The 15,299-nt window shown below is 46.4% G+C and overlaps 1 protein-coding gene across 1 annotated transcript in view; it reads right to left on the bottom strand.

Moving 5' to 3' along the window:
* ALDH9A1 (aldehyde dehydrogenase 9 family member A1) overlaps window positions 1-15,299 on the bottom strand; it is a 206,152-nt gene that overhangs the window by 138,876 nt on the left and 51,977 nt on the right. The window lies entirely within an intron of this gene.

The following is a 15,299-nucleotide window of genomic DNA, read 5'->3' as shown; positions in this document are numbered from 1 at the left end:
CAGCCAGCGTCAATATAAACCAGCAATACTCTGCCCCAAGAACGCATTTCAATTAAGGATTGGATTTAACCTCCTATCAAAATGATGTTGGCCCGTTCAGTTGGATTTATCTGAAACCCAGATAACTTTATATCTGTACAGAGCCTCTAAAAGAAGAGCGTTTTTTTCCCTCCCATGTACAAGATGGCACTCAGATTAGTCTCAGGCTGAACTAAAGACCCAAGAACTACACCGGATCACTGAACTTGCGGCAGAGTATGACCAGATTGTGGATGACTAGATATATTTTAAAACTAAATCTCAAGATGACCATTGTAATGGACTACTGCTGACGCATCACCATGGAGGGATTGATGCCTTTGTCCTCCCACCATTACTAGCTAGGGCTTCAGCACCAATTAGAAAGGGCCCTGCCTACCACATACCCACTATGAAACACGGGCTTATTAGGATGAATGACCGAACACATGTGGTGCACTACAGACTAGTTTGCCTTGCATACAATTGCGAGCAACAGATGTGCCGAGGTACTAACTAGTCTTAGTTGCACATAACCACAAATAGCAACCCTATACTGTGAGAACCAGATGCAGACGTTGAGGTGGCAAGAACAGTAGACCTGTCAGTGTTACGTGATTTATTTCAATTACTTCAGGATTCTGTTACAGTACAATTCGCCTCACTAACTTGATTAATAAGAGAGGCATAGAGACCACCCACTCCACCAATGCAAGGTAAAGACAAAAGACTAGAAAATTAAAAGTAAAGAGCAAGGTTTTGAGGTCCTTCTGAAGTAAGAGTATTTATTCCAGGTGCAGAGTAACAAGTAGAAACATTCCAGACTTCATTGGTAAGGCTGTAAAATGACTACAAGCTGTAACCATCTTGAGTTGTGATATCACAGACTCAAGAACAGAAACTCAATAATAGAAACACTTTTGAGCCTCTGGTACCTCCACAAATAATCTGCGCAAGGTAGTCTGATGTTCCCAAATTAAGAGCCTCGATGGCTGAGGAAATAAAGCCTCAAATGGGGAGTAAGTTAAGTAGCTGATCATGTTTGCATAGATGCAGTGTCCACGGTTTATGCTCAGCGAGTAAGTAATTTTCATATGCTCCTGTAACCAATGAGAAAGGTAATGGTGTTAAAGACCTTGCTTAAATAACTCCCAAAATAAATGTTGCGCCCTCAATGGGCAAACTCCCCTTGCAAGGCTGAAACTATACAGAACTGGCCACCCTCGAAGGAGTCTTCAAATGAAGCCATTGCAAAACAATCCATAACCTCAAAGAAGTGCCTTCGGTGTGAGTTAGCTCAAACTGAAGACAGAAAACATAATTATAATCACATGTGATTTGCATGTTAATATTAGTGTAGATCCTCTCCGTTGGCTATTGAAGCCCAGAGACAAAAGATTAACTAGGCAGATTAGAGATTGGTGCGAGAAAAGGGCACTGTGGTACCAGAAAATAAGAGAGTCTCTGCCATACCGATCTAAGTTTCCTGTTAACAGACAAACACTCCAAAAAACAAAAAAAGGAACACACTCCCACACACCATTATGTCCATAAGGAGTGCCCAAGCAGCGGCATAACTTAAATCCCACTTTTCTATTCTCCTCCAGTGTAAAGGGTGAAATATGCCTGAGGTACAAAATTACAATAAGAAAATTTGCTTGCCTATTGCCAACATTTTTTTAAAAATTAAAAAAATAACTGAGCGGCCGAGGGGATGGGTTTGAATTACTCTTAATTTAAAAGAACAAACTGTATTAATGAAGCCGACACGTAGAATGGGTTCTATAAGTTTATTTCTAACAGCCCCACACAAAGTGCGGTGTGAGGGACAGGAGGGGAAACTGTCAGAATGACTACAGTTGGGGGAAGGATGGGATAACTGTTAAGCAGTGGAACGTTGGGGAACCAATCGCAGGGAAAGGTGGACAATGGGTGCTCTCGAACAGGAGAGCTCTAGGCAAGGTTGTCACGAGCTGGGTACAGCTCGTGCCTAACAAATACAAGCAATACAGCACAAACCTATAAAAGTAAATAGGTGTAACCAGAATACCTCCCGACTCCCCTCAAGAGTCACAACTGTACCTAGCTGACCTTCATTTGTTTAACAGCATGAGGCTCCAACCCACAAGGATCTACAAGTGTGAATATAAAAGCTACAAATATGTCTGCAAATATTTGCACTGAAGCCGTGTTGTTCATTCACAACCAAGAACAACGCTGCAGGGCCCTGGATCAGTGGCACTCGTTGAAAAGCCTGTCGGAACTAGGTTTCAGTGGTGTTCTGCACACAAGACAATTTGATACATGGCTCTTTGCGAGAGAAACCTTGACAAGGCTACACTTCCAGACCATGTAACCAGGTTTAACGTAGTCTTGACAAACATGAAGTCCTTCTCCATTTGCTCTGTCCTGCTTGTTATATACATCACTCAAATCCATCCAGTTTTGTTTCTGCCCAGCAATATTTAGGCAGGTAAGCCACTGTCAAATCATTGCACCTCAAAATTCTTACACATCTTTTTGAATTTACACACAATGGTCTGTCATTTTTTGTATTAATGCATACATTTATCCTTTTCTGCAGCCCTTGTCTGCAGAGAAGCCTTGAACCTGGCACACCTACCAAATAACCAAGCACCTTCAAGTCTGAGAAATTACTCTTGCGACCCACACCTTCTCAGTCTTCTAGTTGTCATTGTGTTCTCCTCAAAATAGCAGGGTCGAAATCCTGCTGGTAATCATGCTGGGTGGTGCACAAAGACATCTCTGCCTCTGAAATGTCCACAGTCAAGCCCTAATGTGGGAGCGATGGCTGGGAGCTAAGCATGGAGCAGGCAGAATCAGGCAGAACCTTTTTCTCCATGCCTCTGATGGTCCACCCAGAGACGACTGCAATGGCCCACATTCAGGGCTGGACTAGGGGACCACAGCAGCCCAAAATCCTCAAACCATCCTCATCATCTAATCTCTTCTTCAGTCCATTCTCACTTCTCGCTCTTCTCCCTCTCTACCTTTCCCTTCCCTCCCCTCTTTCTCTTCGGGAGCTTCTGTGCCCGCTGCAGTTAACTTTGGTGAGTTGGGGAAAGTGAAGCCTCAGGAGCAGCATTTGGCTTGGAAAACCGGCCTCCAATCAACCAGGGAAATGGCGTCTGAAATAAAAGGCTGGTCTAGCCCTGTAAACATTCCCCATAAGAGTGATGGCCCTACTAGTGGTGGCCAGGTTTCATTCCAGAATAGTGCCACACAGATCTCACAAGGCATCAGCATACTTTCCAAGATGGCTAGATTTAAGAAAGTTCTTTTAAGAAGGTAGTAAAAAAGATAACCAGGCGAAGTCAGAACATAACATTTTATAAAGGTCACAGGAGACACACATTTTCACAACTGGACAAAGCACAATGAGTTTGTGGTAAATAAACTGTATACAGTGTTTCTATTGTTGGTTTTCTAAATGAGGTCTAGCAGGAAATACCAGCGGTTGCTGAGAGCAGTTTTTGAAAAATGAACGTGATCCGTCTCGTTCAATTAAATCTGGAGCCCATAAAAAATAAATATATTTTTTTTTCACTGATAAAACCATAGGTTTTAGGGGGGTTAGCTGGACATTTCACCCGTACAAAACCATTGAAATTCCTCAGTTATAGTTAGTTGTACTTACTAACTCACGCACCCGCAATCCACTGCTGATGATGTCACATATTAAATCATTCAGAACAGGGTCAGTGGCATCACTGATGACATCTCAAATGTCATCACTGACGACATCATCCAGTGAATGTGGTTTGGTTCGATATTTAAATAAGATTGATTGAATATATATCAATCTGCATTGAAAACTGAGTGGATGTACAAGTGTCTGGATGGAGGATTTAGTAGTACTGTGGCTGACTGTCTACGTGACAATGTAAAGTGCCTCACTAAATATATGGGATGGTGATAAACTGTGTGAATATCTTATCACCATCTCTTGTTGTGTAAACTACTACATAAGTTGGTTACTAGCTATGTGAAAGCCTATACTAGTTATTAATTTGTTACGTGAGTATTTGTATGGGATAGTGAATGTGTGTGTGGTTGGGTGGGAGGTGTGTGACTGTCCAAAGATGGTTAAATAGTTGATTTAGTATGTATATGAGGTTAGGACTGCATGTGGAAATAGTTGTTTGGGTAAGTGAATCTCTTTATGGGTGTGGTGAGGAGTAAATATATTTCTCAATAATACATGTCCAACAAAGTAGAAATATAAAAGGCAGTGTATGTGACAGTTGTATATAATTAGGTATACATAAGACTGATTGTATGAGTGACTGTATCCAAAACTGTATACTTGTAATAGTGATTTTATAACACAGTAAGTATGAGTTACTATTTATATGAATAAATAAAGTGGTGTTTGTATAAGTGAGTAGGATGACTGCATAAGTGAATAGGATGTGTGCAATGTTGATGTAGGTGTACAAGTATATTTAATAGTGTTCTATTGGTCTTTGTTGGCATGTATGAGTGAATCTATAGGTAAGTGTTTAGATGTGTGTCTAGATGTAGAAATCACTGAGTGGCTTTTTAGAAACTTGTATTGGTGTGTCAATGGTTTCAAATAGGGTACTCCATATTTTATAATGACTGTTGAAAGGTTATACTAGTCTATGAAGGAGATGTATCAGATTGTCACGTGGATGTAATCAGTGAGGTCACTGACCATGTCATGAATGATATAATATGTGACATCATCAGCAGTGGACTATAACGGAGGAATTTCAATGGTTTTGTACGAGTGAAATGTCCAGCTAGCTATAACATCCCTAAAACCTATGTTTGTCAGTGAATTTCTAAGGTTTTTTTTAAATGCTGATTCCCAACTATAACATGTCTGAAACCTATGTTTTTTTCAGTGAATTTCAAAGGTTTTGTAAATGTCAATTTTTAAATGTATGGTTATATTTATTTTGTTTATACTGATTTACTACATTACATATTTTTAATATAAATTGAAAAAAATGTTTTGAAAAATATTGAAAATCTAATAGTGTTTTTATTTTATATTTTTTTAATATATTTTATATAGCAGGCAATGATATCCTATGGAAGGAAATTCAAGTTACTGGTAAGTATGGTTAGAATTACTTTTCAGGATCAGTACTGGACTCAAAGATGCAGCACTGAGGTCTCTCCTGATAGCAGGGGAGTAAATCGGAATTCGTAGTTAGGGTGATTTTACTTTGGATATATATATATATATATTTTTTTTTTTTTTTTTGTTCGGCGTTTTTTGCACCCCTGCACTTTATGCTTGAAAAATAAAAATCAAAAATATAACCTGAAGACTGACTTTGGACGTATTTATCGTGGTCTACGTACTGGGTAACGTGCATGAGGCGTTGTTTGCACAGTGACCGGTTGGAGAGATATATATATATATAGATATATATATATCTCCAACCGGTCACTGTGCAAACAACGCCTCATGCACGCACAGCATTCTCGTCGGTGTGGTTTACAAACCAGCTGAACCCCTCCACTGATTTCAAAGTCCTCTAGTAGGGTTGCTGGCAGTAGTAACGCTGGTTCCCTGCATATCAAACACAGCCAAAATCGGTCACGCTGTTCCATGTGTGCTGGAATATCTTGTAGCACATCGGAGCCGCTAGTCCGCAGCGGGGCACCTCGCGAGCCTGGGCAGGGCCGCTTTATATCCAAACACAAGAGCCCAAAAGTGAGGCGCCGCACACAGTCGTGTATCTTCCTTTTTATTCAGCAGGTTGCAGGGAATAAACAGCATAACTTCTGTAGCAATAAGTAGCCAAACATGTTTCGAGCTTTGTAGCCCTTGCTCACTGGCCCAGAGAGGTGCAGCTGTCAAGTCTTCCGCTTCACCACTGTGTAAACACCCTGTGTCAGTTTTAATTTGCGAGATTAAGTCCCCTTGAATCCTGCATGCCCCTCGTGTCGAAGTAGCCCACTAGATACCTCCAGTAAGCGCCACAGAGCTGCGTTGCAGAGAGGTGCAAAAAGTGTCACAACCTGGGCCACCTCTCTGAAACACAGCGCAATGGCGCTTACTGGAAGCACCTGGTGGGCTACTTGGACCCCTGGGGTTCTCAGAATTGAAGGGGAATTATTTCCCCCAATATAAAATGCACCACAGTGCGTGTTTTCACACGTCACCTCAGGCCCCGCCTCCTCCCTTCCCCACTGTGTAAACACACCCTGTGTCCGTTTTAAGTTGGGAGATTAAGTCCCCTTGAATCCTGAAGGTCCCTAGGGTCAAAGTAGCCTACTCGGTACCTCCAGTAAGCGCTGTTGCCGAGAGGTGTAAAAAGGGGTACGGCCTGGCCCATCTGTCTACAACGCAGCACAATGGCGCTTATTGGAAGCACCTGGTGGGCTAGTTGGCTCCTGGGGGCTCTCAGGTTTGAGGGGGGAATTATTTCCCCAACTTAAAAAACGCCACAGGGCGTGTTTGCACACGTCACCTCAGGCCCCGTCACCTCCCTTCGCCCCTGTGTTAACGCACCCTGTGTCCATTTTAGGTTGGGAGATTAAGTCCCCTTAAATCCTGAGGGTCCCTAGTGTCAAACTAGCCCAATAGGTACCTCCAGTAACCGCCACAGAGCTGCATTGCAGAGAGATGTAAAAAGGGGCGTGACCTCTGAACACCTCTCTACAATGCAGCTCCCTGGGGCATACTGGAAGTACCTAGTGGGCTAGTTTGCCCCCAGGGACCCTCAAGATTGAAAAGGAATTAATTCCTCAACTTATAAACACACCACAGGGCGTGTTTGCACAGTTGTGAAGGAAGGGGAGGGGCCTAAGATCGCATTTCTGCAAACGCACCCTGTGGCGCGTTTTAAGTTGGAAAATTAATTCCTCAACTTAAAACGCGTCACAGGGCGTGTTTGCACACAAGTCACCTCAGGCCCCGCCCCCTCCCTTCACCAATGTGCAGACGCACCCATGGCACGTTTTAAGTTGGGGGATTAACTCCACTTGAATCCTGAGGGTCTCTGGGGTGCAACTAGCCCACCAGCTACCTCCATGAAGTGCCACAGAGCTGCGTTGCCGAGAGGTGTAAAAAGGGGTGTAGCCTCAGAACACCTCTCTGCAACGCAGACCCCTGGCGCATACTGGAGGTTCCTGGTGGGCTAGTTGGCCCCCAGGGATCCCCAGCATTCAAGAGGAATTCATTGCCCATCTGCAAACGCGCCAGGGGACGCGTTTGCAGAGTGGTGCAAGAAGGGGGCGTGGCCACCGGCGCGATGCCGGTCTTTTTCTTTTTAAGAAGGGGTGGCTGTGAGGCCCCCCTTTTCCTCATTTTGGACAGGTTTTTTTTTAATGTTATTTTTGAAGGGGGCCGCGTGGCCCCCCTCCCAAGGCCATAATTGGCCCCCTTCCCCCGGGGCCTGGCCTTTTTTTGTTTTAATTTTAGGAGGGGGAGCTGCTTTGCCCCCCTCCTTAGGCCATTTATGGCCTCGGGGACACCCATCCCCCCGAGGCAGGCCTTTTTTAAAAAAATTTTATTTATTCATATTTGAAGAGGGGGCTAAAAGCCTCGAGGACCCCATCTCCGGGGCTGGCCCTCTCTATTGGTGACCTTGGGCCAGGGGGGCCCAATCCCCCCACATTCCCACCGGCTCCCTGCCTCCTACACGAGCCGGCTTTGCTTTTCCACATTTGGAGCTCCGAAGATGCAGCTCCCCATGTGGAAAAGCAACCGTCTTTGCTATTTTGGAAGAGAGAGCAGGTTTCCTGCGCAGGTTTCCTGCTCTCTTCCAAATACCAAAGCAGTTTGATATGGCAGGGCAGGAGCCGCAAGGCTCCCGCCCTGCCATAGCAAACCACAGTGTCCCGGAGGTGGGCACCCAGGGACACTGCAGGAGCCGACCCTGGAGGGTGATGGTCCCCAGGGCCATCAAGGGCTACAGGAGGGGGGCCTTGCGGCCCCCCTCCCACCATTTCTAAAGCTCCGGGGGTGGTGGTCCCCGGGGTTGGGTGGGTCCATCAGCTGGGAATTTACGAGTCTTTCGGTGACTTTGGCGGTGTAGGGGAGAGATGGCCCGGTAGCTCTTCAGGTCTGTTGGGTCGGGGAGGGGCTTGACTTCGGCCCACTTCCAGTCATCAAGGAAGATGCCGGATTGGAGGGAGGAGCTTATGGTCAGTCCTAGTTCAGGGGCGATGGTGGTGGCAGCCCTATGATAGATGTGTGGTGGGCAGGGGTCCAAGGGTGCTCCTGTTGGGTTTTCATCATGGTGAAAAGTTCCACCGTGGCCGGAGTCCAGGTGGTGTTGGTCAGCTCGTAGTCAGTGGAGGGGGAAAGGGTGGTGAGCGGCTTCTGGTCATTGAAGACGTCTTAGAGGGCCTTGATTTAGCTGGTTGCAGAGTTCCTGGGATGGTGTGACGTCCGTGGCCTCGTGGGGGTTGGGGGGGGGGAGGGTTGGTGAATTGCTGTATGACGTTGAAGAGTTCTATGGCTTTAGTGTCGATTTTGTTTTTGATGAAGGTCCGTTTGGTTTCCCTTATGAGCTGGTGGTACTCCTTCAGGGCGCTCCGAGGTTGTTTAGGTCTTCTGTGGGTTTCCAGCTTCGCCATTTTTTCCCTCGAGGTGTCTGCAGGTGCGCCTGGCAACTTGGGAGTTCAGTGGTGAACCAGGTGGCCTTCAGGGGGCGTTGTTTGGCAGGGTGGCGATCTTGTCGGCGCATCTGGAGATCCATTGGTGAAGTTCTTTGGCTGCAGGGTTGGCATTGGTCGTTGTGATGGGGAGGGGTTGGTCTAGGAGGAGGGTGGTGAGGAGGTGTTCCTCTGTGACTTTGCTCCAGTTCCTTCGTGGCAGGCAGGGAGCCGGTTTGGGTGCGGTGGTGGTGTTGAAAATGAAATGTACGCAGTGGTGGTTCATCCAGGGGGCTGCGTGGTGTGCCTGAAATGGACGTTTGACCCTCCTGCGAAAATGGGGTCGAGGGTATGTCGTGCTCTGTGCATGGAGGTGTTGACAAGCTGCTTCAGTCCGAGGTTGGAGAAGTTGTCGAGGAGGACAGTGGAGTTCGGGTCACTGCGGTTGTCGAGGTGGAAGTTCAGTTTTCCGAGTAGGATGCAGTCTGTGGAGGTGATGGCATGGGGTTTGACGAGGTTGGTGATTGCAGAGAGTGGGGTCCCGGGGTCTGTAGGCAAGGGTGCCAGGCAGCGTGGTCCTGGGGGAGGTATGGATCTGTAAGTGGAGGTGTTCAGTGTTGGGTTAGTGGTTACTCGTGCTGGAGGTGGAGAGTCAGCGGGAGGTCTTGTGTGCGATGGAGTCCTCCTCCTGGACGGTGTGGGCGGTCCGCCTCTGGATCTTATATCTGTCGGGGATTGCGGTGGCGATGTCGGGACCAGAGGTGGCGTTGGTCCAGGTTTCTGTGAAGAAGGCGACGTCAATCCGGTCCCAGATCTCTACGGCGTGTCTGTGGAGGGAGCGCACGTTAAGGAGGATGCAAGTCAGGGCTTCGGTGGCGCGGATGTCTCGTGGGCCTGCGGCACACGTGAGGGCGCGGTTGATGGTGCAGTAACGTTGGCTGGGTCTGCATGAGAATGGTCCGTGGGTGGTGTTAGGTGAGGACCTGGCAGTCCAGGTGTCTTCCGGGTTCGAGAGCGAGAAGGGTCAGGTCAAATCGGCGGGGCCCTGGGGAACCAGGGTTTCTGTCGCTGGCCGTGGTCGGGCTTGCCTTTGGTGCGCCAGCGGGGCGCCCGCTGCAGGCATCCGCTGAGCGACCGTGCAGCAGTCGGCATTATGTTAGGTATGGGAGGACACTCAGCTGGGAGTGCGGGAAACGGGAGAGAACAGGGGGGGAAGGGCAGCGGGTCAGCAGCGGCAGGCACAGAGAGGTGGGAGCAGCGAGGGGATGAGAGCAGTAAGGGCAGAGAATGCCAGCAGTGCAGTACAGTACAGTAGGCAGAAAACAAAGACAGTTACACCAACAAGTGAAAATAATAACTCTTGCAGATGGTCAACAATTACTGCGTTGCGGCACGCAGGGCAGACATCAGCCTAGAAAACCCAGGCTGGAGGCTCAGAGGTGACGTCGGAGGCAAAGGAGCTGCCGGGGAGGGTGCAGCCCTGTGACCAAGGTCAAGGCAGTAACTGTGTTCCAATGGCTCTCCCAAACAGCGAGGTGGCAGGGCTTTCACCTGCTGTTAAATGGGAAGTTGACTGGTAAGCACTAAGAGTTGGACATAAGCTGAATTAAGATAGATTCCTTCTAGTGCTGCAACATTTCCGCTCATGGTGGCAAAGTCACGAATGTATCTGGAGCAGTAGTTGACCATGCCCAAGAAGGATCGCAGCATTGTTACATCTTGTGGGGTACAAGCTGATGACAATGCTAGTACTTTTCCAGGGTCCTGAGTCATTCCCCCTTCAAACAATATATAGCCAAAGAATAGGAGTTTGGTTTTGTGAAGCTCACACTTCTCCGATTTTAAAGTGAGACCTGCATCAGCAAGCAAATGACATACTTGTGTGAGAGGTTGGCCATGTTACTTTTGTGTGGCCCCAAACACCATTATATCATCACTGTAGTTAAACATGTGTGACAAGTTGAAATACTCAAAGAATGATATCCTGAAAGATTTCTGCAGCCAATGACCTACCAAAACAGTCTTTTTATCAGAACAAACCAATAGGAGTTGAAAAAGTAGTAATATGCCTACAGCTCTCTTCCAGCTGGAGCTGATGGGGTCCTGGTGCCATTCAGATGTGCAATCCCATCCACTATGTGCTGACCTGAAGGTCTTTCTTTCTTGATTACTTTGTTGGCCTGGCACATATCAACGCAACTGTGCACTGCACTCCCAGTGTCGGACCAGTAGAGCCCTCAATTTAACAGTGTCTACAGTTCTTCTCACCTGCCTCCTGTAAAATAAAAAGCACTTTGACAATGTGCTTGGTGAACAACTGGATGACTGTCCTCATTTATGTGAAGTTTCACTTTCATTGTCGAGAGTTTCCCCTAGTCCATGAAATGACAGGAATGGGAGAACTGGTGCTTTTACAGTAGTTTCCTTTTGCATCATGTTCGCTACGAATTATAATTTACATTCCAATGGCGTGGAAGCAGCTCATGTGTACACCTTAGTTTTCAATAGCGATAGAATGATCTTGGGGCAAAGTCCAAGTAAGTTGGGTTGCTTCATGTGGCAATCTTTCTTACACTTGCATTCTTCCATGCAAGCAGCCAATGACTGTGTTCTCCTCTGTAGGGCCTTCTCCTTCTCCGAGGGCCTACTAAGAGCTGGAGCAGCGTTTTGACTCCACATATGCCAACCGTAGATTGTTTCTTGGGACGCACCAGGACTCATAGCAGCCAAGGTTTCAAATTGCTCTCCGAGACATTTTCTTAATTTCAATGTAATTATGAGTGACATTTCAATGACTATTACACTTTCTCATGAGCAAAATCAATCAATGAAGACAAGAGCAACATATAAATATTAGAAAATACACCCATTTGACAAACTGAGACCTCTAAGAAGAGTTGCATCATAGGTTACAAGCTGTATTACTGAGCAGTGCGCCCCGGTCCAGAATGCCGCCACTAACTGCCAAGCCCTGCTGGTGACACCATCACACCAGTTGCAGCCTGTCACACGGAGCTACAATTCAGGCTCTGTAGACTCATTGATGCTTGGCGCGCCAAGAAGTTAAGTTGGCAAGCACCATAGTGGCTCAGTCACCCGACCCAAAACGAGTTAGTGCAAGCGACTAACACCACAGCTATCAGTGACCAGAGTGACTGCTGCATGATGCAGTCTGCAGCTGTAACAGGGCAGGTAGACGGCAGCTCATTAGATGATCACGACTGCGGCACAAGGAAAAAAAAAAAAAAACATCAGGGGTGTTGCCAATTAGGTCTGCGCACATGAACAAAAAAATAAGACGCACTGTTAAATTGGGCAAAGCGGGAACCTACAATCCATGCAAACTTCTCAGATAAGAGCTGCTCAATTCCCAAGGAGGCCTCTGCAACAAGTTATGAAATAACTTGCATTTCTAACATAACATGATGTGAATGCAGAGCCTTCACACTGCACAGATGAACAAAGAGGCCCATGCACACATGTTGTAAGAAGTATAATGGACTCCATCCCCTCTCCAACCATCTGGTTCTCCTTTGTCATCATGAAGAGCAGGTTGAACCCTTTATCAGTGCTGCAACTTCCCACATCCGTTATGTTTTATTTAAATCTGTGCTTAGTCTCTTTAAGGTGGGTTACATGGCTTAAATAGAAACAAAATCTCCATTCCGAACATTTCCCCCATTAAGTGAACTCAATGAAATTTACAAGCTGGTACGATCATCAATATGGTCAATGCCTTCACAGCTGTCTGACTTAAGCAACCCATGCTCAATGAAGACTTTCTTGATCCCAATACTGCTGCATTCTGGAGGCAAAGGGCGAACGATCACTCTAGCAGGAGCCCCATCACGTCAACTGATCACTCTCTTACACCAGCCTAGTTTTTCCTAGACCCGCTCTAACTCTGCATGCAGTAATCCAAGCAGAATCCTAGAAAAATGAAGGTAGTTGAAAAGTCATCACTGGCACTATTAATAAACTTCAAAAACACATTTTGCGTCCAAGAGATACCCCACAAGACACTACTTACTAACTTTGCAACACGCCTCGCTGCAACGACTCCTGCCGCAGCAAACACCAGCCTAGGCATGATTGTGTGGTTTATCAGCAGATACACAGGAGGGGCTGGTGTTCTGGGCTGCTGAGGGTCAACTCCGCGGCGGTCCATTCAGGGTGAGCTGAGCCACCGGTCAGGTCAGTCGAGTGTTTGATAAAATAACTGTTGCACAACTTGGTCATGCTGCGAGCAGCGCTGCAGCTTCCACTGCCTGACACTAGTTTGTTTGAACTGTAGCTGCCCGCTCACGACACACCGTCATGACTCATGAACATATAGTCATTAATCATGCTGCGGCACGTGTCGGTGAATTCTGTTACATCGTAGCAGCTTATAGCTGCAGACTCACTCCCAAGCCTGCAGGAAGCAGCGCGCACAGTGCACTGCCACTCCAGACGAGACCAGCTTTTGTTTTTCAGTATTGGAGCATGATTTACTTAGTGCTGAGGAGGCTTCATTACTCGTGACTTCGCATTTCAGTGTGGTGATGCGTACCACCACACTGAAATGAGTTAGTCTAAACCCTGATGCGTGTTACTGGGCCAGGTTGAGCATTTTGATGGACCACTGCAAACTCTCAGGGTGAGCAATCTTGTTCCTTCGGGCCACGTATCCTCTAATAATTGCCAGTTGTAGTGTCCTCCGCAGCTCTAGGGCACATAAATGACCATGTTACACACAGAGCTCTGTAACACACGTCTTTGTTCTTCTGCATGCAACCACTGACTGAACACACCGAGTCATCAACTTTATTGACCACACCTAAAAACACCCCATCTGATTACGTAACTTTTTAAGGAGTCAACCGAGGACCACTGCATGCAACCACTGACTGAACACACCGAGTCATCAACTTTATTGACCACACCTAAAAACACCCCATCTGATTACGTAACTTTTTAAGGAGTCAACCGAGGACCACAAGAGTGTCACTGCACATGATCACACAACATTACAACACATTCAAAATAAAATGTTCTTACCCAACCAGCAGGAGTGAAGATAGTAGTTGTATAGCACTGTCCTGCAGTGCTTCATATACAAGGTTGCCACAGGTTCAGGAGCTCCGCCACATACCTTTTGGTACATGAACCAGCCTGACCATAATCTGAGTAAAGTAGTGTGACCACTGATAATTAAATAACCCCTTTCTACCAAGAAGCGAACAGAAGAAACTGGCTGGCATCATTGTCACTGCATTGGGGAACTAATTTACTGTATAGAAGGGGAGATGTAGAAAGTTCTTCCTCAGGCTGTGTAGCTGAAACAAGATTGATGTGACAATGGGAGAGGCAAACTATTCAAGACACATGCTGGCTGGATTGAGCAGCATTTTAAGGTTCTTAATGGTTGATCGCCTCTGAGGGGTCTAGAGTGAGGGCCAGTAGAGTAGCCACTGGCAAGATACAGTATGCTGTAAGTAGACATCTGCTGTTTGTTTCAAAGGGGTACAAAAGGGGGTGGTGATGGACGGAGCATATTAACCAATCAAACACTCACACCCAGTCAACAGATCTGGGTTTAATCCATCACCGTTCTTTAGCCCACTCTGCCACCCCAGTTCAGACATGGCCATATGCAAATTAGTCTGACCCTGTGCCTCATGGGAACAGTCCAGCCCGAACTGCCAAGCCATGCTTCCCTGGACCGGAAACAAGCTTCCGAGGACCGGTTTCTGGTATTTCAGCCGTCTTCAGCCCCGCTTGCTTGAATCCAGTGGCAAAGTGAGCAAGGGACTCACGTCTGAGCATACCCTGCCACACTTATGGCGAACAAAGCGGTACAAAAGGGGGTCAGACTGAAATGCATATGGCCATGTTTGAACTGGGGTGGCAGAGTGGGCTAAAGAACGGTGATGGATTAAACCCAGATCTGGTTCAGATGCTCCGTCCATCACCACCCCCTTTTGTACAGTTTGTTGCAAAGGAGTAATTTATTGCAATGTGTGACTTAGCACACTAAATAATTGAAGCTCTCTCTCCAATTAGTGCAATTTTGAGTCCTATTCTGCATTAATGATTTTTTTTGCTGTCCAACCAAACTGCTTCCCTCACATCTGTACTAAATAACCTTGGTAGACAGAGGGAATCCTTCTCGGTGTTCTGCAAGTCAATCAACAAGTTTAGACAGCATGAACATATAGGTCAATTAACTACCTATACCAGAGTCCAACAACGATTCTGAAAGCGAAGATATTGGGGTTTGTTTGGTAAAAGAAGTGTGTGTCATAAGTTGGTTCCAGCCTCTAAACGGCACTGAGTTTGATTTAAGTGTGCGCCAGTTCTTTAACACCACTAAATATTTCAATAGGTTGGGCAAATGTCACAAAACATATACACCCTCTTTAGTACAAGGCCAGCACACCAAGTTTATTTTAGAGTTATTCAGGAAAGGTAACTGGCGAAGTGCCTTCAGATGTTCGGAAGGTGACCAAATTTCACGGCTACACCTTCTGCAAAGTAAATGATATTCCTTGTATAAGGTATTTGCCAGGAGGAAGCAATGTTAATTTCACAAAACACGTGTTGACATGATGTTATGCACATTTTTGAACTATGTAAATTAATGGGAAACTGAATTAATGTAATAATTTTCGGGCACACATTTTCAGAAAGGGAAG

This window comes from Lissotriton vulgaris, chromosome 1_1 (assembly GCF_964263255.1).
Source record: "Lissotriton vulgaris chromosome 1_1, aLisVul1.2, whole genome shotgun sequence".
In the NCBI taxonomy this organism is placed as follows: Eukaryota; Metazoa; Chordata; class Amphibia; order Caudata; family Salamandridae; genus Lissotriton; species Lissotriton vulgaris.
Note: the sequence above shows the minus strand (reverse complement) of the source record. Positions and strands in the feature narration are given on the sequence as shown.